This window comes from Mytilus edulis, unplaced genomic scaffold, assembly GCF_963676685.1.
Source record: "Mytilus edulis unplaced genomic scaffold, xbMytEdul2.2 SCAFFOLD_208, whole genome shotgun sequence".
NCBI classification, from domain to species: domain Eukaryota; kingdom Metazoa; phylum Mollusca; class Bivalvia; order Mytilida; family Mytilidae; genus Mytilus; species Mytilus edulis.
Genome location: NW_027269259.1, coordinates 26,065 through 47,743, shown reverse-complemented (window position 1 = coordinate 47,743; position 21,679 = coordinate 26,065). Strand labels below are relative to the sequence as shown.

Genomic DNA, 21,679 nt, shown 5'->3' with positions numbered 1-21,679 from the left:
AAGCGAAAGATGCGTCAAAGCCCCTATAGCTCAGTGGTTAGAGCACTGGTCTCGTAAACCAGGGGTCGTGAGTTCGACTCTCACTGGGGGCAGATTTTGCCACCTTTTTACGCAAAACTTCTTGCTTTTAACAAATTTTTGTTCCTATTGCCCGTAACAGTTTTTCTCGATTCAACTACAGGTCTGTTGCAAGAATGTTAGATGTATATGACAAGTTGATTTATTTTGTGGTGAACAGTAGACAAGTTGCAGTATCACAGGGTACCCGTATATATAGAAATAGATAAAATTCACTTCTTCATATTGAAGCGCCGCTGGTGTAGTGGTATCATGCAAGATTCCCATTCTTGCGACCCGGGTTCGATTCCCGGGCGGCGCAAATTTTTGCCACCTTTTACACTCTTCAAAAATTAAAATACTAATAAAAAAAAGTTTTAAGGTTAATTTCTTTTCATGTAGATATTTTTTTCTTTCACGAATGCACCAAGCGGTTACTATATGTATATGTATGTATGTTTGATTTCAACCTTACCTATTTACTAGCTACAGAATTTGCACTTTCGTGGGTTTTAGCCAAAGCATCATATTACTACTTTGATTGGCTAAATACATGCTTTCCTTTAAAAGGGAACTGAACAAAATGAGTTTTCTAGTATTCTATCCTGAATTTGGCTTTTTACATCAAATTTAGAGAGAAATTTTGCCTGATGAACATATACTACATTAAGCGAAAGATGCGTCAAAGCCCCTATAGCTCAGTGGTTAGAGCACTGGTCTCGTAAACCAGGGGTCGTGAGTTCGACTCTCACTGGGGGCAGATTTTGCCACCTTTTTACGCAAAACTTCTTGCTTTTAACAAATTTTTGTTCCTATTGCCCGTAACAGTTTTTCTCGATTCAACTACAGGTCTGTTGCAAGAATGTTAGATGTATATGACAAGTTGATTTATTTTGTGGTGAACAGTAGACAAGTTGCAGTATCACAGGGTACCCGTATATATAGAAATAGATAAAATTCACTTCTTCATATTGAAGCGCCGCTGGTGTAGTGGTATCATGCAAGATTCCCATTCTTGCGACCCGGGTTCGATTCCCGGGCGGCGCAAATTTTTGCCACCTTTTACACTCTTCAAAAATTAAAATACTAATAAAAAAAAGTTTTAAGGTTAATTTCTTTTCATGTAGATATTTTTTTCTTTCACGAATGCACCAAGCGGTTACTATATGTATATGTATGTATGTTTGATTTCAACCTTACCTATTTACTAGCTACAGAATTTGCACTTTCGTGGGTTTTAGCCAAAGCATCATATTACTACTTTGATTGGCTAAATACATGCTTTCCTTTAAAAGGGAACTGAACAAAATGAGTTTTCTAGTATTCTATCCTGAATTTGGCTTTTTACATCAAATTTAGAGAGAAATTTTGCCTGATGAACATATACTACATTAAGCGAAAGATGCGTCAAAGCCCCTATAGCTCAGTGGTTAGAGCACTGGTCTCGTAAACCAGGGGTCGTGAGTTCGACTCTCACTGGGGGCAGATTTTGCCACCTTTTTACGCAAAACTTCTTGCTTTTAACAAATTTTTGTTCCTATTGCCCGTAACAGTTTTTCTCGATTCAACTACAGGTCTGTTGCAAGAATGTTAGATGTATATGACAAGTTGATTTATTTTGTGGTGAACAGTAGACAAGTTGCAGTATCACAGGGTACCCGTATATATAGAAATAGATAAAATTCACTTCTTCATATTGAAGCGCCGCTGGTGTAGTGGTATCATGCAAGATTCCCATTCTTGCGACCCGGGTTCGATTCCCGGGCGGCGCAAATTTTTGCCACCTTTTACACTCTTCAAAAATTAAAATACTAATAAAAAAAAGTTTTAAGGTTAATTTCTTTTCATGTAGATATTTTTTTCTTTCACGAATGCACCAAGCGGTTACTATATGTATATGTATGTATGTTTGATTTCAACCTTACCTATTTACTAGCTACAGAATTTGCACTTTCGTGGGTTTTAGCCAAAGCATCATATTACTACTTTGATTGGCTAAATACATGCTTTCCTTTAAAAGGGAACTGAACAAAATGAGTTTTCTAGTATTCTATCCTGAATTTGGCTTTTTACATCAAATTTAGAGAGAAATTTTGCCTGATGAACATATACTACATTAAGCGAAAGATGCGTCAAAGCCCCTATAGCTCAGTGGTTAGAGCACTGGTCTCGTAAACCAGGGGTCGTGAGTTCGACTCTCACTGGGGGCAGATTTTGCCACCTTTTTACGCAAAACTTCTTGCTTTTAACAAATTTTTGTTCCTATTGCCCGTAACAGTTTTTCTCGATTCAACTACAGGTCTGTTGCAAGAATGTTAGATGTATATGACAAGTTGATTTATTTTGTGGTGAACAGTAGACAAGTTGCAGTATCACAGGGTACCCGTATATATAGAAATAGATAAAATTCACTTCTTCATATTGAAGCGCCGCTGGTGTAGTGGTATCATGCAAGATTCCCATTCTTGCGACCCGGGTTCGATTCCCGGGCGGCGCAAATTTTTGCCACCTTTTACACTCTTCAAAAATTAAAATACTAATAAAAAAAAGTTTTAAGGTTAATTTCTTTTCATGTAGATATTTTTTTCTTTCACGAATGCACCAAGCGGTTACTATATGTATATGTATGTATGTTTGATTTCAACCTTACCTATTTACTAGCTACAGAATTTGCACTTTCGTGGGTTTTAGCCAAAGCATCATATTACTACTTTGATTGGCTAAATACATGCTTTCCTTTAAAAGGGAACTGAACAAAATGAGTTTTCTAGTATTCTATCCTGAATTTGGCTTTTTACATCAAATTTAGAGAGAAATTTTGCCTGATGAACATATACTACATTAAGCGAAAGATGCGTCAAAGCCCCTATAGCTCAGTGGTTAGAGCACTGGTCTCGTAAACCAGGGGTCGTGAGTTCGACTCTCACTGGGGGCAGATTTTGCCACCTTTTTACGCAAAACTTCTTGCTTTTAACAAATTTTTGTTCCTATTGCCCGTAACAGTTTTTCTCGATTCAACTACAGGTCTGTTGCAAGAATGTTAGATGTATATGACAAGTTGATTTATTTTGTGGTGAACAGTAGACAAGTTGCAGTATCACAGGGTACCCGTATATATAGAAATAGATAAAATTCACTTCTTCATATTGAAGCGCCGCTGGTGTAGTGGTATCATGCAAGATTCCCATTCTTGCGACCCGGGTTCGATTCCCGGGCGGCGCAAATTTTTGCCACCTTTTACACTCTTCAAAAATTAAAATACTAATAAAAAAAAGTTTTAAGGTTAATTTCTTTTCATGTAGATATTTTTTTCTTTCACGAATGCACCAAGCGGTTACTATATGTATATGTATGTATGTTTGATTTCAACCTTACCTATTTACTAGCTACAGAATTTGCACTTTCGTGGGTTTTAGCCAAAGCATCATATTACTACTTTGATTGGCTAAATACATGCTTTCCTTTAAAAGGGAACTGAACAAAATGAGTTTTCTAGTATTCTATCCTGAATTTGGCTTTTTACATCAAATTTAGAGAGAAATTTTGCCTGATGAACATATACTACATTAAGCGAAAGATGCGTCAAAGCCCCTATAGCTCAGTGGTTAGAGCACTGGTCTCGTAAACCAGGGGTCGTGAGTTCGACTCTCACTGGGGGCAGATTTTGCCACCTTTTTACGCAAAACTTCTTGCTTTTAACAAATTTTTGTTCCTATTGCCCGTAACAGTTTTTCTCGATTCAACTACAGGTCTGTTGCAAGAATGTTAGATGTATATGACAAGTTGATTTATTTTGTGGTGAACAGTAGACAAGTTGCAGTATCACAGGGTACCCGTATATATAGAAATAGATAAAATTCACTTCTTCATATTGAAGCGCCGCTGGTGTAGTGGTATCATGCAAGATTCCCATTCTTGCGACCCGGGTTCGATTCCCGGGCGGCGCAAATTTTTGCCACCTTTTACACTCTTCAAAAATTAAAATACTAATAAAAAAAAGTTTTAAGGTTAATTTCTTTTCATGTAGATATTTTTTTCTTTCACGAATGCACCAAGCGGTTACTATATGTATATGTATGTATGTTTGATTTCAACCTTACCTATTTACTAGCTACAGAATTTGCACTTTCGTGGGTTTTAGCCAAAGCATCATATTACTACTTTGATTGGCTAAATACATGCTTTCCTTTAAAAGGGAACTGAACAAAATGAGTTTTCTAGTATTCTATCCTGAATTTGGCTTTTTACATCAAATTTAGAGAGAAATTTTGCCTGATGAACATATACTACATTAAGCGAAAGATGCGTCAAAGCCCCTATAGCTCAGTGGTTAGAGCACTGGTCTCGTAAACCAGGGGTCGTGAGTTCGACTCTCACTGGGGGCAGATTTTGCCACCTTTTTACGCAAAACTTCTTGCTTTTAACAAATTTTTGTTCCTATTGCCCGTAACAGTTTTTCTCGATTCAACTACAGGTCTGTTGCAAGAATGTTAGATGTATATGACAAGTTGATTTATTTTGTGGTGAACAGTAGACAAGTTGCAGTATCACAGGGTACCCGTATATATAGAAATAGATAAAATTCACTTCTTCATATTGAAGCGCCGCTGGTGTAGTGGTATCATGCAAGATTCCCATTCTTGCGACCCGGGTTCGATTCCCGGGCGGCGCAAATTTTTGCCACCTTTTACACTCTTCAAAAATTAAAATACTAATAAAAAAAAGTTTTAAGGTTAATTTCTTTTCATGTAGATATTTTTTTCTTTCACGAATGCACCAAGCGGTTACTATATGTATATGTATGTATGTTTGATTTCAACCTTACCTATTTACTAGCTACAGAATTTGCACTTTCGTGGGTTTTAGCCAAAGCATCATATTACTACTTTGATTGGCTAAATACATGCTTTCCTTTAAAAGGGAACTGAACAAAATGAGTTTTCTAGTATTCTATCCTGAATTTGGCTTTTTACATCAAATTTAGAGAGAAATTTTGCCTGATGAACATATACTACATTAAGCGAAAGATGCGTCAAAGCCCCTATAGCTCAGTGGTTAGAGCACTGGTCTCGTAAACCAGGGGTCGTGAGTTCGACTCTCACTGGGGGCAGATTTTGCCACCTTTTTACGCAAAACTTCTTGCTTTTAACAAATTTTTGTTCCTATTGCCCGTAACAGTTTTTCTCGATTCAACTACAGGTCTGTTGCAAGAATGTTAGATGTATATGACAAGTTGATTTATTTTGTGGTGAACAGTAGACAAGTTGCAGTATCACAGGGTACCCGTATATATAGAAATAGATAAAATTCACTTCTTCATATTGAAGCGCCGCTGGTGTAGTGGTATCATGCAAGATTCCCATTCTTGCGACCCGGGTTCGATTCCCGGGCGGCGCAAATTTTTGCCACCTTTTACACTCTTCAAAAATTAAAATACTAATAAAAAAAAGTTTTAAGGTTAATTTCTTTTCATGTAGATATTTTTTTCTTTCACGAATGCACCAAGCGGTTACTATATGTATATGTATGTATGTTTGATTTCAACCTTACCTATTTACTAGCTACAGAATTTGCACTTTCGTGGGTTTTAGCCAAAGCATCATATTACTACTTTGATTGGCTAAATACATGCTTTCCTTTAAAAGGGAACTGAACAAAATGAGTTTTCTAGTATTCTATCCTGAATTTGGCTTTTTACATCAAATTTAGAGAGAAATTTTGCCTGATGAACATATACTACATTAAGCGAAAGATGCGTCAAAGCCCCTATAGCTCAGTGGTTAGAGCACTGGTCTCGTAAACCAGGGGTCGTGAGTTCGACTCTCACTGGGGGCAGATTTTGCCACCTTTTTACGCAAAACTTCTTGCTTTTAACAAATTTTTGTTCCTATTGCCCGTAACAGTTTTTCTCGATTCAACTACAGGTCTGTTGCAAGAATGTTAGATGTATATGACAAGTTGATTTATTTTGTGGTGAACAGTAGACAAGTTGCAGTATCACAGGGTACCCGTATATATAGAAATAGATAAAATTCACTTCTTCATATTGAAGCGCCGCTGGTGTAGTGGTATCATGCAAGATTCCCATTCTTGCGACCCGGGTTCGATTCCCGGGCGGCGCAAATTTTTGCCACCTTTTACACTCTTCAAAAATTAAAATACTAATAAAAAAAAGTTTTAAGGTTAATTTCTTTTCATGTAGATATTTTTTTCTTTCACGAATGCACCAAGCGGTTACTATATGTATATGTATGTATGTTTGATTTCAACCTTACCTATTTACTAGCTACAGAATTTGCACTTTCGTGGGTTTTAGCCAAAGCATCATATTACTACTTTGATTGGCTAAATACATGCTTTCCTTTAAAAGGGAACTGAACAAAATGAGTTTTCTAGTATTCTATCCTGAATTTGGCTTTTTACATCAAATTTAGAGAGAAATTTTGCCTGATGAACATATACTACATTAAGCGAAAGATGCGTCAAAGCCCCTATAGCTCAGTGGTTAGAGCACTGGTCTCGTAAACCAGGGGTCGTGAGTTCGACTCTCACTGGGGGCAGATTTTGCCACCTTTTTACGCAAAACTTCTTGCTTTTAACAAATTTTTGTTCCTATTGCCCGTAACAGTTTTTCTCGATTCAACTACAGGTCTGTTGCAAGAATGTTAGATGTATATGACAAGTTGATTTATTTTGTGGTGAACAGTAGACAAGTTGCAGTATCACAGGGTACCCGTATATATAGAAATAGATAAAATTCACTTCTTCATATTGAAGCGCCGCTGGTGTAGTGGTATCATGCAAGATTCCCATTCTTGCGACCCGGGTTCGATTCCCGGGCGGCGCAAATTTTTGCCACCTTTTACACTCTTCAAAAATTAAAATACTAATAAAAAAAAGTTTTAAGGTTAATTTCTTTTCATGTAGATATTTTTTTCTTTCACGAATGCACCAAGCGGTTACTATATGTATATGTATGTATGTTTGATTTCAACCTTACCTATTTACTAGCTACAGAATTTGCACTTTCGTGGGTTTTAGCCAAAGCATCATATTACTACTTTGATTGGCTAAATACATGCTTTCCTTTAAAAGGGAACTGAACAAAATGAGTTTTCTAGTATTCTATCCTGAATTTGGCTTTTTACATCAAATTTAGAGAGAAATTTTGCCTGATGAACATATACTACATTAAGCGAAAGATGCGTCAAAGCCCCTATAGCTCAGTGGTTAGAGCACTGGTCTCGTAAACCAGGGGTCGTGAGTTCGACTCTCACTGGGGGCAGATTTTGCCACCTTTTTACGCAAAACTTCTTGCTTTTAACAAATTTTTGTTCCTATTGCCCGTAACAGTTTTTCTCGATTCAACTACAGGTCTGTTGCAAGAATGTTAGATGTATATGACAAGTTGATTTATTTTGTGGTGAACAGTAGACAAGTTGCAGTATCACAGGGTACCCGTATATATAGAAATAGATAAAATTCACTTCTTCATATTGAAGCGCCGCTGGTGTAGTGGTATCATGCAAGATTCCCATTCTTGCGACCCGGGTTCGATTCCCGGGCGGCGCAAATTTTTGCCACCTTTTACACTCTTCAAAAATTAAAATACTAATAAAAAAAAGTTTTAAGGTTAATTTCTTTTCATGTAGATATTTTTTTCTTTCACGAATGCACCAAGCGGTTACTATATGTATATGTATGTATGTTTGATTTCAACCTTACCTATTTACTAGCTACAGAATTTGCACTTTCGTGGGTTTTAGCCAAAGCATCATATTACTACTTTGATTGGCTAAATACATGCTTTCCTTTAAAAGGGAACTGAACAAAATGAGTTTTCTAGTATTCTATCCTGAATTTGGCTTTTTACATCAAATTTAGAGAGAAATTTTGCCTGATGAACATATACTACATTAAGCGAAAGATGCGTCAAAGCCCCTATAGCTCAGTGGTTAGAGCACTGGTCTCGTAAACCAGGGGTCGTGAGTTCGACTCTCACTGGGGGCAGATTTTGCCACCTTTTTACGCAAAACTTCTTGCTTTTAACAAATTTTTGTTCCTATTGCCCGTAACAGTTTTTCTCGATTCAACTACAGGTCTGTTGCAAGAATGTTAGATGTATATGACAAGTTGATTTATTTTGTGGTGAACAGTAGACAAGTTGCAGTATCACAGGGTACCCGTATATATAGAAATAGATAAAATTCACTTCTTCATATTGAAGCGCCGCTGGTGTAGTGGTATCATGCAAGATTCCCATTCTTGCGACCCGGGTTCGATTCCCGGGCGGCGCAAATTTTTGCCACCTTTTACACTCTTCAAAAATTAAAATACTAATAAAAAAAAGTTTTAAGGTTAATTTCTTTTCATGTAGATATTTTTTTCTTTCACGAATGCACCAAGCGGTTACTATATGTATATGTATGTATGTTTGATTTCAACCTTACCTATTTACTAGCTACAGAATTTGCACTTTCGTGGGTTTTAGCCAAAGCATCATATTACTACTTTGATTGGCTAAATACATGCTTTCCTTTAAAAGGGAACTGAACAAAATGAGTTTTCTAGTATTCTATCCTGAATTTGGCTTTTTACATCAAATTTAGAGAGAAATTTTGCCTGATGAACATATACTACATTAAGCGAAAGATGCGTCAAAGCCCCTATAGCTCAGTGGTTAGAGCACTGGTCTCGTAAACCAGGGGTCGTGAGTTCGACTCTCACTGGGGGCAGATTTTGCCACCTTTTTACGCAAAACTTCTTGCTTTTAACAAATTTTTGTTCCTATTGCCCGTAACAGTTTTTCTCGATTCAACTACAGGTCTGTTGCAAGAATGTTAGATGTATATGACAAGTTGATTTATTTTGTGGTGAACAGTAGACAAGTTGCAGTATCACAGGGTACCCGTATATATAGAAATAGATAAAATTCACTTCTTCATATTGAAGCGCCGCTGGTGTAGTGGTATCATGCAAGATTCCCATTCTTGCGACCCGGGTTCGATTCCCGGGCGGCGCAAATTTTTGCCACCTTTTACACTCTTCAAAAATTAAAATACTAATAAAAAAAAGTTTTAAGGTTAATTTCTTTTCATGTAGATATTTTTTTCTTTCACGAATGCACCAAGCGGTTACTATATGTATATGTATGTATGTTTGATTTCAACCTTACCTATTTACTAGCTACAGAATTTGCACTTTCGTGGGTTTTAGCCAAAGCATCATATTACTACTTTGATTGGCTAAATACATGCTTTCCTTTAAAAGGGAACTGAACAAAATGAGTTTTCTAGTATTCTATCCTGAATTTGGCTTTTTACATCAAATTTAGAGAGAAATTTTGCCTGATGAACATATACTACATTAAGCGAAAGATGCGTCAAAGCCCCTATAGCTCAGTGGTTAGAGCACTGGTCTCGTAAACCAGGGGTCGTGAGTTCGACTCTCACTGGGGGCAGATTTTGCCACCTTTTTACGCAAAACTTCTTGCTTTTAACAAATTTTTGTTCCTATTGCCCGTAACAGTTTTTCTCGATTCAACTACAGGTCTGTTGCAAGAATGTTAGATGTATATGACAAGTTGATTTATTTTGTGGTGAACAGTAGACAAGTTGCAGTATCACAGGGTACCCGTATATATAGAAATAGATAAAATTCACTTCTTCATATTGAAGCGCCGCTGGTGTAGTGGTATCATGCAAGATTCCCATTCTTGCGACCCGGGTTCGATTCCCGGGCGGCGCAAATTTTTGCCACCTTTTACACTCTTCAAAAATTAAAATACTAATAAAAAAAAGTTTTAAGGTTAATTTCTTTTCATGTAGATATTTTTTTCTTTCACGAATGCACCAAGCGGTTACTATATGTATATGTATGTATGTTTGATTTCAACCTTACCTATTTACTAGCTACAGAATTTGCACTTTCGTGGGTTTTAGCCAAAGCATCATATTACTACTTTGATTGGCTAAATACATGCTTTCCTTTAAAAGGGAACTGAACAAAATGAGTTTTCTAGTATTCTATCCTGAATTTGGCTTTTTACATCAAATTTAGAGAGAAATTTTGCCTGATGAACATATACTACATTAAGCGAAAGATGCGTCAAAGCCCCTATAGCTCAGTGGTTAGAGCACTGGTCTCGTAAACCAGGGGTCGTGAGTTCGACTCTCACTGGGGGCAGATTTTGCCACCTTTTTACGCAAAACTTCTTGCTTTTAACAAATTTTTGTTCCTATTGCCCGTAACAGTTTTTCTCGATTCAACTACAGGTCTGTTGCAAGAATGTTAGATGTATATGACAAGTTGATTTATTTTGTGGTGAACAGTAGACAAGTTGCAGTATCACAGGGTACCCGTATATATAGAAATAGATAAAATTCACTTCTTCATATTGAAGCGCCGCTGGTGTAGTGGTATCATGCAAGATTCCCATTCTTGCGACCCGGGTTCGATTCCCGGGCGGCGCAAATTTTTGCCACCTTTTACACTCTTCAAAAATTAAAATACTAATAAAAAAAAGTTTTAAGGTTAATTTCTTTTCATGTAGATATTTTTTTCTTTCACGAATGCACCAAGCGGTTACTATATGTATATGTATGTATGTTTGATTTCAACCTTACCTATTTACTAGCTACAGAATTTGCACTTTCGTGGGTTTTAGCCAAAGCATCATATTACTACTTTGATTGGCTAAATACATGCTTTCCTTTAAAAGGGAACTGAACAAAATGAGTTTTCTAGTATTCTATCCTGAATTTGGCTTTTTACATCAAATTTAGAGAGAAATTTTGCCTGATGAACATATACTACATTAAGCGAAAGATGCGTCAAAGCCCCTATAGCTCAGTGGTTAGAGCACTGGTCTCGTAAACCAGGGGTCGTGAGTTCGACTCTCACTGGGGGCAGATTTTGCCACCTTTTTACGCAAAACTTCTTGCTTTTAACAAATTTTTGTTCCTATTGCCCGTAACAGTTTTTCTCGATTCAACTACAGGTCTGTTGCAAGAATGTTAGATGTATATGACAAGTTGATTTATTTTGTGGTGAACAGTAGACAAGTTGCAGTATCACAGGGTACCCGTATATATAGAAATAGATAAAATTCACTTCTTCATATTGAAGCGCCGCTGGTGTAGTGGTATCATGCAAGATTTCCATTGTTGCGACCCGGGTTCGATTCCCGGGCGGCGCAAATTTTTGCCACCTTTTACACTCTTCAAAAATTAAAATACTAATAAAAAAAAGTTTTAAGGTTAATTTCTTTTCATGTAGATATTTTTTTCTTTCACGAATGCACCAAGCGGTTACTATATGTATATGTATGTATGTTTGATTTCAACCTTACCTATTTACTAGCTACAGAATTTGCACTTTCGTGGGTTTTAGCCAAAGCATCATATTACTACTTTGATTGGCTAAATACATGCTTTCCTTTAAAAGGGAACTGAACAAAATGAGTTTTCTAGTATTCTATCCTGAATTTGGCTTTTTACATCAAATTTAGAGAGAAATTTTGCCTGATGAACATATACTACATTAAGCGAAAGATGCGTCAAAGCCCCTATAGCTCAGTGGTTAGAGCACTGGTCTCGTAAACCAGGGGTCGTGAGTTCGACTCTCACTGGGGGCAGATTTTGCCACCTTTTTACGCAAAACTTCTTGCTTTTAACAAATTTTTGTTCCTATTGCCCGTAACAGTTTTTCTCGATTCAACTACAGGTCTGTTGCAAGAATGTTAGATGTATATGACAAGTTGATTTATTTTGTGGTGAACAGTAGACAAGTTGCAGTATCACAGGGTACCCGTATATATAGAAATAGATAAAATTCACTTCTTCATATTGAAGCGCCGCTGGTGTAGTGGTATCATGCAAGATTCCCATTCTTGCGACCCGGGTTCGATTCCCGGGCGGCGCAAATTTTTGCCACCTTTTACACTCTTCAAAAATTAAAATACTAATAAAAAAAAGTTTTAAGGTTAATTTCTTTTCATGTAGATATTTTTTTCTTTCACGAATGCACCAAGCGGTTACTATATGTATATGTATGTATGTTTGATTTCAACCTTACCTATTTACTAGCTACAGAATTTGCACTTTCGTGGGTTTTAGCCAAAGCATCATATTACTACTTTGATTGGCTAAATACATGCTTTCCTTTAAAAGGGAACTGAACAAAATGAGTTTTCTAGTATTCTATCCTGAATTTGGCTTTTTACATCAAATTTAGAGAGAAATTTTGCCTGATGAACATATACTACATTAAGCGAAAGATGCGTCAAAGCCCCTATAGCTCAGTGGTTAGAGCACTGGTCTCGTAAACCAGGGGTCGTGAGTTCGACTCTCACTGGGGGCAGATTTTGCCACCTTTTTACGCAAAACTTCTTGCTTTTAACAAATTTTTGTTCCTATTGCCCGTAACAGTTTTTCTCGATTCAACTACAGGTCTGTTGCAAGAATGTTAGATGTATATGACAAGTTGATTTATTTTGTGGTGAACAGTAGACAAGTTGCAGTATCACAGGGTACCCGTATATATAGAAATAGATAAAATTCACTTCTTCATATTGAAGCGCCGCTGGTGTAGTGGTATCATGCAAGATTCCCATTCTTGCGACCCGGGTTCGATTCCCGGGCGGCGCAAATTTTTGCCACCTTTTACACTCTTCAAAAATTAAAATACTAATAAAAAAAAGTTTTAAGGTTAATTTCTTTTCATGTAGATATTTTTTTCTTTCACGAATGCACCAAGCGGTTACTATATGTATATGTATGTATGTTTGATTTCAACCTTACCTATTTACTAGCTACAGAATTTGCACTTTCGTGGGTTTTAGCCAAAGCATCATATTACTACTTTGATTGGCTAAATACATGCTTTCCTTTAAAAGGGAACTGAACAAAATGAGTTTTCTAGTATTCTATCCTGAATTTGGCTTTTTACATCAAATTTAGAGAGAAATTTTGCCTGATGAACATATACTACATTAAGCGAAAGATGCGTCAAAGCCCCTATAGCTCAGTGGTTAGAGCACTGGTCTCGTAAACCAGGGGTCGTGAGTTCGACTCTCACTGGGGGCAGATTTTGCCACCTTTTTACGCAAAACTTCTTGCTTTTAACAAATTTTTGTTCCTATTGCCCGTAACAGTTTTTCTCGATTCAACTACAGGTCTGTTGCAAGAATGTTAGATGTATATGACAAGTTGATTTATTTTGTGGTGAACAGTAGACAAGTTGCAGTATCACAGGGTACCCGTATATATAGAAATAGATAAAATTCACTTCTTCATATTGAAGCGCCGCTGGTGTAGTGGTATCATGCAAGATTCCCATTCTTGCGACCCGGGTTCGATTCCCGGGCGGCGCAAATTTTTGCCACCTTTTACACTCTTCAAAAATTAAAATACTAATAAAAAAAAGTTTTAAGGTTAATTTCTTTTCATGTAGATATTTTTTTCTTTCACGAATGCACCAAGCGGTTACTATATGTATATGTATGTATGTTTGATTTCAACCTTACCTATTTACTAGCTACAGAATTTGCACTTTCGTGGGTTTTAGCCAAAGCATCATATTACTACTTTGATTGGCTAAATACATGCTTTCCTTTAAAAGGGAACTGAACAAAATGAGTTTTCTAGTATTCTATCCTGAATTTGGCTTTTTACATCAAATTTAGAGAGAAATTTTGCCTGATGAACATATACTACATTAAGCGAAAGATGCGTCAAAGCCCCTATAGCTCAGTGGTTAGAGCACTGGTCTCGTAAACCAGGGGTCGTGAGTTCGACTCTCACTGGGGGCAGATTTTGCCACCTTTTTACGCAAAACTTCTTGCTTTTAACAAATTTTTGTTCCTATTGCCCGTAACAGTTTTTCTCGATTCAACTACAGGTCTGTTGCAAGAATGTTAGATGTATATGACAAGTTGATTTATTTTGTGGTGAACAGTAGACAAGTTGCAGTATCACAGGGTACCCGTATATATAGAAATAGATAAAATTCACTTCTTCATATTGAAGCGCCGCTGGTGTAGTGGTATCATGCAAGATTCCCATTCTTGCGACCCGGGTTCGATTCCCGGGCGGCGCAAATTTTTGCCACCTTTTACACTCTTCAAAAATTAAAATACTAATAAAAAAAAGTTTTAAGGTTAATTTCTTTTCATGTAGATATTTTTTTCTTTCACGAATGCACCAAGCGGTTACTATATGTATATGTATGTATGTTTGATTTCAACCTTACCTATTTACTAGCTACAGAATTTGCACTTTCGTGGGTTTTAGCCAAAGCATCATATTACTACTTTGATTGGCTAAATACATGCTTTCCTTTAAAAGGGAACTGAACAAAATGAGTTTTCTAGTATTCTATCCTGAATTTGGCTTTTTACATCAAATTTAGAGAGAAATTTTGCCTGATGAACATATGCTACATTAAGCGAAAGATGCGTCAAAGCCCCTATAGCTCAGTGGTTAGAGCACTGGTCTCGTAAACCAGGGGTCGTGAGTTCGACTCTCACTGGGGGCAGATTTTGCCACCTTTTTACGCAAAACTTCTTGCTTTTAACAAATTTTTGTTCCTATTGCCCGTAACAGTTTTTCTCGATTCAACTACAGGTCTGTTGCAAGAATGTTAGATGTATATGACAAGTTGATTTATTTTGTGGTGAACAGTAGACAAGTTGCAGTATCACAGGGTACCCGTATATATAGAAATAGATAAAATTCACTTCTTCATATTGAAGCGCCGCTGGTGTAGTGGTATCATGCAAGATTCCCATTCTTGCGACCCGGGTTCGATTCCCGGGCGGCGCAAATTTTTGCCACCTTTTACACTCTTCAAAAATTAAAATACTAATAAAAAAAAGTTTTAAGGTTAATTTCTTTTCATGTAGATATTTTTTTCTTTCACGAATGCACCAAGCGGTTACTATATGTATATGTATGTATGTTTGATTTCAACCTTACCTATTTACTAGCTACAGAATTTGCACTTTCGTGGGTTTTAGCCAAAGCATCATATTACTACTTTGATTGGCTAAATACATGCTTTCCTTTAAAAGGGAACTGAACAAAATGAGTTTTCTAGTATTCTATCCTGAATTTGGCTTTTTACATCAAATTTAGAGAGAAATTTTGCCTGATGAACATATACTACATTAAGCGAAAGATGCGTCAAAGCCCCTATAGCTCAGTGGTTAGAGCACTGGTCTCGTAAACCAGGGGTCGTGAGTTCGACTCTCACTGGGGGCAGATTTTGCCACCTTTTTACGCAAAACTTCTTGCTTTTAACAAATTTTTGTTCCTATTGCCCGTAACAGTTTTTCTCGATTCAACTACAGGTCTGTTGCAAGAATGTTAGATGTATATGACAAGTTGATTTATTTTGTGGTGAACAGTAGACAAGTTGCAGTATCACAGGGTACCCGTATATATAGAAATAGATAAAATTCACTTCTTCATATTGAAGCGCCGCTGGTGTAGTGGTATCATGCAAGATTCCCATTCTTGCGACCCGGGTTCGATTCCCGGGCGGCGCAAATTTTTGCCACCTTTTACACTCTTCAAAAATTAAAATACTAATAAAAAAAAGTTTTAAGGTTAATTTCTTTTCATGTAGATATTTTTTTCTTTCACGAATGCACCAAGCGGTTACTATATGTATATGTATGTATGTTTGATTTCAACCTTACCTATTTACTAGCTACAGAATTTGCACTTTCGTGGGTTTTAGCCAAAGCATCATATTACTACTTTGATTGGCTAAATACATGCTTTCCTTTAAAAGGGAACTGAACAAAATGAGTTTTCTAGTATTCTATCCTGAATTTGGCTTTTTACATCAAATTTAGAGAGAAATTTTGCCTGATGAACATATACTACATTAAGCGAAAGATGCGTCAAAGCCCCTATAGCTCAGTGGTTAGAGCACTGGTCTCGTAAACCAGGGGTCGTGAGTTCGACTCTCACTGGGGGCAGATTTTGCCACCTTTTTACGCAAAACTTCTTGCTTTTAACAAATTTTTGTTCCTATTGCCCGTAACAGTTTTTCTCGATTCAACTACAGGTCTGTTGCAAGAATGTTAGATGTATATGACAAGTTGATTTATTTTGTGGTGAACAGTAGACAAGTTGCAGTATCACAGGGTACCCGTATATATAGAAATAGATAAAATTCACTTCTTCATATTGAAGCGCCGCTGGTGTAGTGGTATCATGCAAGATTCCCATTCTTGCGACCCGGGTTCGATTCCCGGGCGGCGCAAATTTTTGCCACCTTTTACACTCTTCAAAAATTAAAATACTAATAAAAAAAAGTTTTAAGGTTAATTTCTTTTCATGTAGATATTTTTTTCTTTCACGAATGCACCAAGCGGTTACTATATGTATATGTATGTATGTTTGATTTCAACCTTACCTATTTACTAGCTACAGAATTTGCACTTTCGTGGGTTTTAGCCAAAGCATCATATTACTACTTTGATTGGCTAAATACATGCTTTCCTTTAAAAGGGAACTGAACAAAATGAGTTTTCTAGTATTCTATCCTGAATTTGGCTTTTTACATCAAATTTAGAGAGAAATTTTGCCTGATGAACATATACTACATTAAGCGAAAGATGCGTCAAAGCCCCTATAGCTCAGTGGTTAGAGCACTGGTCTCGTAAACCAGGGGTCGTGAGTTCGACTCTCACTGGGGGCAGATTTTGCCACCTTTTTACGCAAAACTTCTTGCTTTTAACAAATTTTTGTTCCTATTGCCCGTAACAGTTTTTCTCGATTCAACTACAGGTCTGTTGCAAGAATGTTAGATGTATATGACAAGTTGATTTATTTTGTGGTGAACAGTAGACAAGTTGCAGTATCACAGGGTACCCGTATATATAGAAATAGATAAAATTCACTTCTTCATATTGAAGCGCCGCTGGTGTAGTGGTATCATGCAAGATTCCCATTCTTGCGACCCGGGTTCGCTTCCCGGGCGGCGCAAATTTTTGCCACCTTTTACACTCTTCAAAAATTAAAATACTAATAAAAAAAAGTTTTAAAGTTAATTTCTTTTCATGTAGATATTTTTTTCTTTCACGAATGCACCAAGCGGTTACTATATGTATATGTATGTATGTTTGATTTCAACCTTACCTATTTACTAGCTACAGAATTTGCACTTTCGTGGGTTTTAGCCAAAGCATCATATTACTACTTTGATTGGCTAAATACATGCTTTCCTTTAAAAGGGAACTGAACAAAATGAGTTTTCTAGTATTCTATCCTGAATTTGGCTTTTTACATCAAATTTAGAGAGAAATTTTGCCTGATGAACATATACTACATTAAGCGAAAGATGCGTCAAAGCCCCTATAGCTCAGTGGTTAGAGCACTGGTCTCGTAAACCAGGGGTCGTGAGTTCGACTCTCACTGGGGGCAGATTTTGCCACCTTTTTACGCAAAACTTCTTGCTTTTAACAAATTTTTGTTCCTATTGCCCGTAACAGTTTTTCTCGATTCAACTACAGGTCTGTTGCAAGAATGTTAGATGTATATGACAAGTTGATTTATTTTGTGGTGAACAGTAGACAAGTTGCAGTATCACAGGGTACCCGTATATATAGAAATAGATAAAATTCACTTCTTCGTATTGAAGCGCCGCTGGTGTAGTGGTATCATGCAAGATTCCCATTCTTGCGACCCGGGTTCGATTCCCGGGCGGCGCAAATTTTTGCCACCTTTTACACTCTTCAAAAATTAAAATACTAATAAAAAAAAGTTTTAAGGTTAATTTCTTTTCATGTAGATATTTTTTTCTTTCACGAATGCACCAAGCGGTTACTATATGTATATGTATGTATGTTTGATTTCAACCTTACCTATTTACTAGCTACAGAATTTGCACTTTCGTGGGTTTTAGCCAAAGCATCATATTACTACTTTGATTGGCTAAATACATGCTTTCCTTTAAAAGGGAACTGAACAAAATGAGTTTTCTAGTATTCTATCCTGAATTTGGCTTTTTACATCAAATTTAGAGAGAAATTTTGCCTGATGAACATATACTACATTAAGCGAAAGATGCGTCAAAGCCCCTATAGCTCAGTGGTTAGAGCACTGGTCTCGTAAACCAGGGGTCGTGAGTTCGACTCTCACTGGGGGCAGATTTTGCCACCTTTTTACGCAAAACTTCTTGCTTTTAACAAATTTTTGTTCCTATTGCCCGTAACAGTTTTTCTCGATTCAACTACAGGTCTGTTGCAAGAATGTTAGATGTATATGACAAGTTGATTTATTTTGTGGTGAACAGTAGACAAGTTGCAGTATCACAGGGTACCCGTATATATAGAAATAGATAAAATTCACTTCTTCATATTGAAGCGCCGCTGGTGTAGTGGTATCATGCAAGATTCCCATTCTTGCGACCCGGGTTCGATTCCCGGGCGGCGCAAATTTTTGCCACCTTTTACACTCTTCAAAAATTAAAATACTAATAAAAAAAAGTTTTAAGGTTAATTTCTTTTCATGTAGATATTTTTTTCTTTCACGAATGCACCAAGCGGTTACTATATGTATATGTATGTATGTTTGATTTCAACCTTACCTATTTACTAGCTACAGAATTTGCACTTTCGTGGGTTTTAGCCAAAGCATCATATTACTACTTTGATTGGCTAAATACATGCTTTCCTTTAAAAGGGAACTGAACAAAATGAGTTTTCTAGTATTCTATCCTGAATTTGGCTTTTTACATCAAATTTAGAGAGAAATTTTGCCTGATGAACATATACTACATTAAGCGAAGGATGCGTCAAAGCCCCTATAGCTCAGTGGTTAGAGCACTGGTCTCGTAAACCAGGGGTCGTGAGTTCGACTCTCACTGGGGGCAGATTTTGCCACCTTTTTACGCAAAACTTCTTGCTTTTAACAAATTTTTGTTCCTATTGCCCGTAACAGTTTTTCTCGATTCAACTACAGGTCTGTTGCAAGAATGTTAGATGTATATGACAAGTTGATTTATTTTGTGGTGAACAGTAGACAAGTTGCAGTATCACAGGGTACCCGTATATATAGAAATAGATAAAATTCACTTCTTCATATTGAAGCGCCGCTGGTGTAGTGGTATCATGCAAGATTCCCATTCTTGCGACCCGGGTTCGATTCCCGGGCGGCGCAAATTTTTGCCACCTTTTACACTCTTCAAAAATTAAAATACTAATAAAAAAAAGTTTTAAGGTTAATTTCTTTTCATGTAGATATTTTTTTCTTTCACGAATGCACCAAGCGGTTACTATATGTATATGTATGTATGTTTGATTTCAACCTTACCTATTTACTAGCTACAGAATTTGCACTTTCGTGGGTTTTAGCCAAAGCATCATATTACTACTTTGATTGGCTAAATACATGCTTTCCTTTAAAAGGGAACTGAACAAAATGAGTTTTCTAGTATTCTATCCTGAATTTGGCTTTTTACATCAAATTTAGAGAGAAATTTTGCCTGATGAACATATACTACATTAAGCGAAAGATGCGTCAAAGCCCCTATAGCTCAGTGGTTAGAGCACTGGTCTCGTAAACCAGGGGTCGTGAGTTCGACTCTCACTGGGGGCAGATTTTGCCACCTTTTTACGCAAAACTTCTTGCTTTTAACAATTTTTTGTTCCTATTGCCCGTAACAGTTTTTCTCGATTCAACTACAGGTCTGTTGCAAGAATGTTAGATGTATATGACAAGTTGATTTATTTTGTGGTGAACAGTAGACAAGTTGCAGTATCACAGGGTACCCGTATATATAGAAATAGATAAAATTCACTTCTTCATATTGAAGCGCCGCTGGTGTAGTGGTATCATGCAAGATTCCCATTCTTGCGACCCGGGTTCGCTTCCCGGGCGGCGCAAATTTTTGCCACCTTTTACACTCTTCAAAAATTAAAATACTAATAAAAAAAAGTTTTAAAGTTAATTTCTTTTCATGTAGATATTTTTTTCTTTCACGAATGCACCAAGCGGTTACTATATGTATATGTATGTATGTTTGATTTCAACCTTACCTATTTACTAGCTACAGAATTTGCACTTTCGTGGGTTTTAGCCAAAGCATCATATTACTACTTTGATTGGCTAAATACATGCTTTCCTTTAAAAGGGAACTGAACAAAATGAGTTTTCTAGTATTCTATCCTGAATTTGGCTTTTTACATCAAATTTAGAGAGAAATTTTGCCTGATGAACATATACTACATTAAGCGAAAGATGCGTCAAAGCCCCTATAGCTCAGTGGTTAGAGCACTGGTCTCGTAAACCAGGGGTCGTGAGTTCGACTCTCACTGGGGGCAGATTTTGCCACCTTTTTACGCAAAACTTCTTGCTTTTAACAAATTTTTGTTCCTATTGCCCGTAACAGTTTTTCTCGATTCAACTACAGGTCTGTTGCAAGAATGTTAGATGTATATGACAAGTTGATTTATTTTGTGGTGAACAGTAGACAAGTTGCAGTATCACAGGGTACCCGTATATATAGAAATAGATAAAATTCACTTCTTCGTATTGAAGCGCCGCTGGTGTAGTGGTATCATGCAAGATTCCCATTCTTGCGACCCGGGTTCGATTCCCGGGCGGCGCAAATTTTTGCCACCTTTTACACTCTTCAAAAATTAAAATACTAATAAAAAAAAGTTTTAAGGTTAATTTCTTTTCATGTAGATATTTTTTTCTTTCACGAATGCACCAAGCGGTTACTATATGTATATGTATGTATGTTTGATTTCAACCTTACCTATTTACTAGCTACAGAATTTGCACTTTCGTGGGTTTTAGCCAAAGCATCATATTACTACTTTGATTGGCTAAATACATGCTTTCCTTTAAAAGGGAACTGAACAAAATGAGTTTTCTAGTATTCTATCCTGAATTTGGCTTTTTACATCAAATTTAGAGAGAAATTTTGCCTGATGAACATATACTACATTAAGCGAAAGATGCGTCAAAGCCCCTATAGCTCAGTGGTTAGAGCACTGGTCTCGTAAACCAGGGGTCGTGAGTTCGACTCTCACTGGGGGCAGATTTTGCCACCTTTTTACGCAAAACTTCTTGCTTTTAACAAATTTTTGTTCCTATTGCCCGTAACAGTTTTTCTCGATTCAACTACAGGTCTGTTGCAAGAATGTTAGATGTATATGACAAGTTGATTTATTTTGTGGTGAACAGTAGACAAGTTGCAGTATCACAGGGTACCCGTATATATAGAAATAGATAAAATTCACTTCTTCATATTGAAGCGCCGCTGGTGTAGTGGTATCATGCAAGATTCCCATTCTTGCGACCCGGGTTCGATTCCCGGGCGGCGCAAATTTTTGCCACCTTTTACACTCTTCAAAAATTAAAATACTAATAAAAAAAAGTTTTAAGGTTAATTTCTTTTCATGTAGATATTTTTTTCTTTCACGAATGCACCAAGCGGTTACTATATGTATATGTATGTATGTTTGATTTCAACCTTACCTATTTACTAGCTACAGAATTTGCACTTTCGTGGGTTTTAGCCAAAGCATCATATTACTACTTTGATTGGCTAAATACATGCTTTCCTTTAAAAGGGAACTGAACAAAATGAGTTTTCTAGT

At 36.7% G+C, this 21,679-nt stretch overlaps 26 non-coding genes across 26 annotated transcripts; all 26 read left to right on the top strand.

Moving 5' to 3' along the window:
• The first annotated feature begins 1,758 nt into the window (after positions 1-1,758).
• On the top strand, positions 1,759-1,829 carry Trnag-ccc (transfer RNA glycine (anticodon CCC)). Its single transcript has one exon. It is a non-coding gene; the product is annotated as a tRNA-Gly (tRNA).
• Positions 1,830-2,483: 654 nt separating this feature from the next.
• On the top strand, positions 2,484-2,554 carry Trnag-ccc (transfer RNA glycine (anticodon CCC)). The gene has a single exon. It is a non-coding gene; the product is annotated as a tRNA-Gly (tRNA).
• Positions 2,555-3,208: 654 nt separating this feature from the next.
• Positions 3,209-3,279, top strand: Trnag-ccc (transfer RNA glycine (anticodon CCC)). The gene has a single exon. It is a non-coding gene; the product is annotated as a tRNA-Gly (tRNA).
• Positions 3,280-3,933: 654 nt separating this feature from the next.
• On the top strand, positions 3,934-4,004 carry Trnag-ccc (transfer RNA glycine (anticodon CCC)). Its single transcript has one exon. It is a non-coding gene; the product is annotated as a tRNA-Gly (tRNA).
• A 654-nt stretch (positions 4,005-4,658) lies between these two features.
• On the top strand, positions 4,659-4,729 carry Trnag-ccc (transfer RNA glycine (anticodon CCC)). Its single transcript has one exon. It is a non-coding gene; the product is annotated as a tRNA-Gly (tRNA).
• Positions 4,730-5,383: 654 nt separating this feature from the next.
• Positions 5,384-5,454, top strand: Trnag-ccc (transfer RNA glycine (anticodon CCC)). Its single transcript has one exon. It is a non-coding gene; the product is annotated as a tRNA-Gly (tRNA).
• A 654-nt stretch (positions 5,455-6,108) lies between these two features.
• Trnag-ccc (transfer RNA glycine (anticodon CCC)) lies at positions 6,109-6,179 on the top strand. The gene has a single exon. It is a non-coding gene; the product is annotated as a tRNA-Gly (tRNA).
• Positions 6,180-6,833: 654 nt separating this feature from the next.
• Positions 6,834-6,904, top strand: Trnag-ccc (transfer RNA glycine (anticodon CCC)). Its single transcript has one exon. It is a non-coding gene; the product is annotated as a tRNA-Gly (tRNA).
• A 654-nt stretch (positions 6,905-7,558) lies between these two features.
• Positions 7,559-7,629, top strand: Trnag-ccc (transfer RNA glycine (anticodon CCC)). Its single transcript has one exon. It is a non-coding gene; the product is annotated as a tRNA-Gly (tRNA).
• A 654-nt stretch (positions 7,630-8,283) lies between these two features.
• On the top strand, positions 8,284-8,354 carry Trnag-ccc (transfer RNA glycine (anticodon CCC)). The gene has a single exon. It is a non-coding gene; the product is annotated as a tRNA-Gly (tRNA).
• Positions 8,355-9,008: 654 nt separating this feature from the next.
• On the top strand, positions 9,009-9,079 carry Trnag-ccc (transfer RNA glycine (anticodon CCC)). Its single transcript has one exon. It is a non-coding gene; the product is annotated as a tRNA-Gly (tRNA).
• Positions 9,080-9,733: 654 nt separating this feature from the next.
• Trnag-ccc (transfer RNA glycine (anticodon CCC)) lies at positions 9,734-9,804 on the top strand. The gene has a single exon. It is a non-coding gene; the product is annotated as a tRNA-Gly (tRNA).
• A 654-nt stretch (positions 9,805-10,458) lies between these two features.
• Trnag-ccc (transfer RNA glycine (anticodon CCC)) lies at positions 10,459-10,529 on the top strand. The gene has a single exon. It is a non-coding gene; the product is annotated as a tRNA-Gly (tRNA).
• A 654-nt stretch (positions 10,530-11,183) lies between these two features.
• Positions 11,184-11,254, top strand: Trnag-ucc (transfer RNA glycine (anticodon UCC)). Its single transcript has one exon. It is a non-coding gene; the product is annotated as a tRNA-Gly (tRNA).
• Positions 11,255-11,908: 654 nt separating this feature from the next.
• Trnag-ccc (transfer RNA glycine (anticodon CCC)) lies at positions 11,909-11,979 on the top strand. The gene has a single exon. It is a non-coding gene; the product is annotated as a tRNA-Gly (tRNA).
• Positions 11,980-12,633: 654 nt separating this feature from the next.
• On the top strand, positions 12,634-12,704 carry Trnag-ccc (transfer RNA glycine (anticodon CCC)). Its single transcript has one exon. It is a non-coding gene; the product is annotated as a tRNA-Gly (tRNA).
• Positions 12,705-13,358: 654 nt separating this feature from the next.
• Positions 13,359-13,429, top strand: Trnag-ccc (transfer RNA glycine (anticodon CCC)). Its single transcript has one exon. It is a non-coding gene; the product is annotated as a tRNA-Gly (tRNA).
• A 654-nt stretch (positions 13,430-14,083) lies between these two features.
• Trnag-ccc (transfer RNA glycine (anticodon CCC)) lies at positions 14,084-14,154 on the top strand. Its single transcript has one exon. It is a non-coding gene; the product is annotated as a tRNA-Gly (tRNA).
• A 654-nt stretch (positions 14,155-14,808) lies between these two features.
• Trnag-ccc (transfer RNA glycine (anticodon CCC)) lies at positions 14,809-14,879 on the top strand. Its single transcript has one exon. It is a non-coding gene; the product is annotated as a tRNA-Gly (tRNA).
• A 654-nt stretch (positions 14,880-15,533) lies between these two features.
• On the top strand, positions 15,534-15,604 carry Trnag-ccc (transfer RNA glycine (anticodon CCC)). Its single transcript has one exon. It is a non-coding gene; the product is annotated as a tRNA-Gly (tRNA).
• A 654-nt stretch (positions 15,605-16,258) lies between these two features.
• Positions 16,259-16,329, top strand: Trnag-ccc (transfer RNA glycine (anticodon CCC)). Its single transcript has one exon. It is a non-coding gene; the product is annotated as a tRNA-Gly (tRNA).
• Positions 16,330-17,708: 1,379 nt separating this feature from the next.
• Positions 17,709-17,779, top strand: Trnag-ccc (transfer RNA glycine (anticodon CCC)). The gene has a single exon. It is a non-coding gene; the product is annotated as a tRNA-Gly (tRNA).
• Positions 17,780-18,433: 654 nt separating this feature from the next.
• Positions 18,434-18,504, top strand: Trnag-ccc (transfer RNA glycine (anticodon CCC)). Its single transcript has one exon. It is a non-coding gene; the product is annotated as a tRNA-Gly (tRNA).
• Positions 18,505-19,158: 654 nt separating this feature from the next.
• Trnag-ccc (transfer RNA glycine (anticodon CCC)) lies at positions 19,159-19,229 on the top strand. The gene has a single exon. It is a non-coding gene; the product is annotated as a tRNA-Gly (tRNA).
• Positions 19,230-20,608: 1,379 nt separating this feature from the next.
• Positions 20,609-20,679, top strand: Trnag-ccc (transfer RNA glycine (anticodon CCC)). Its single transcript has one exon. It is a non-coding gene; the product is annotated as a tRNA-Gly (tRNA).
• A 654-nt stretch (positions 20,680-21,333) lies between these two features.
• Trnag-ccc (transfer RNA glycine (anticodon CCC)) lies at positions 21,334-21,404 on the top strand. The gene has a single exon. It is a non-coding gene; the product is annotated as a tRNA-Gly (tRNA).
• The last annotated feature ends 275 nt before the right edge of the window (positions 21,405-21,679 follow it).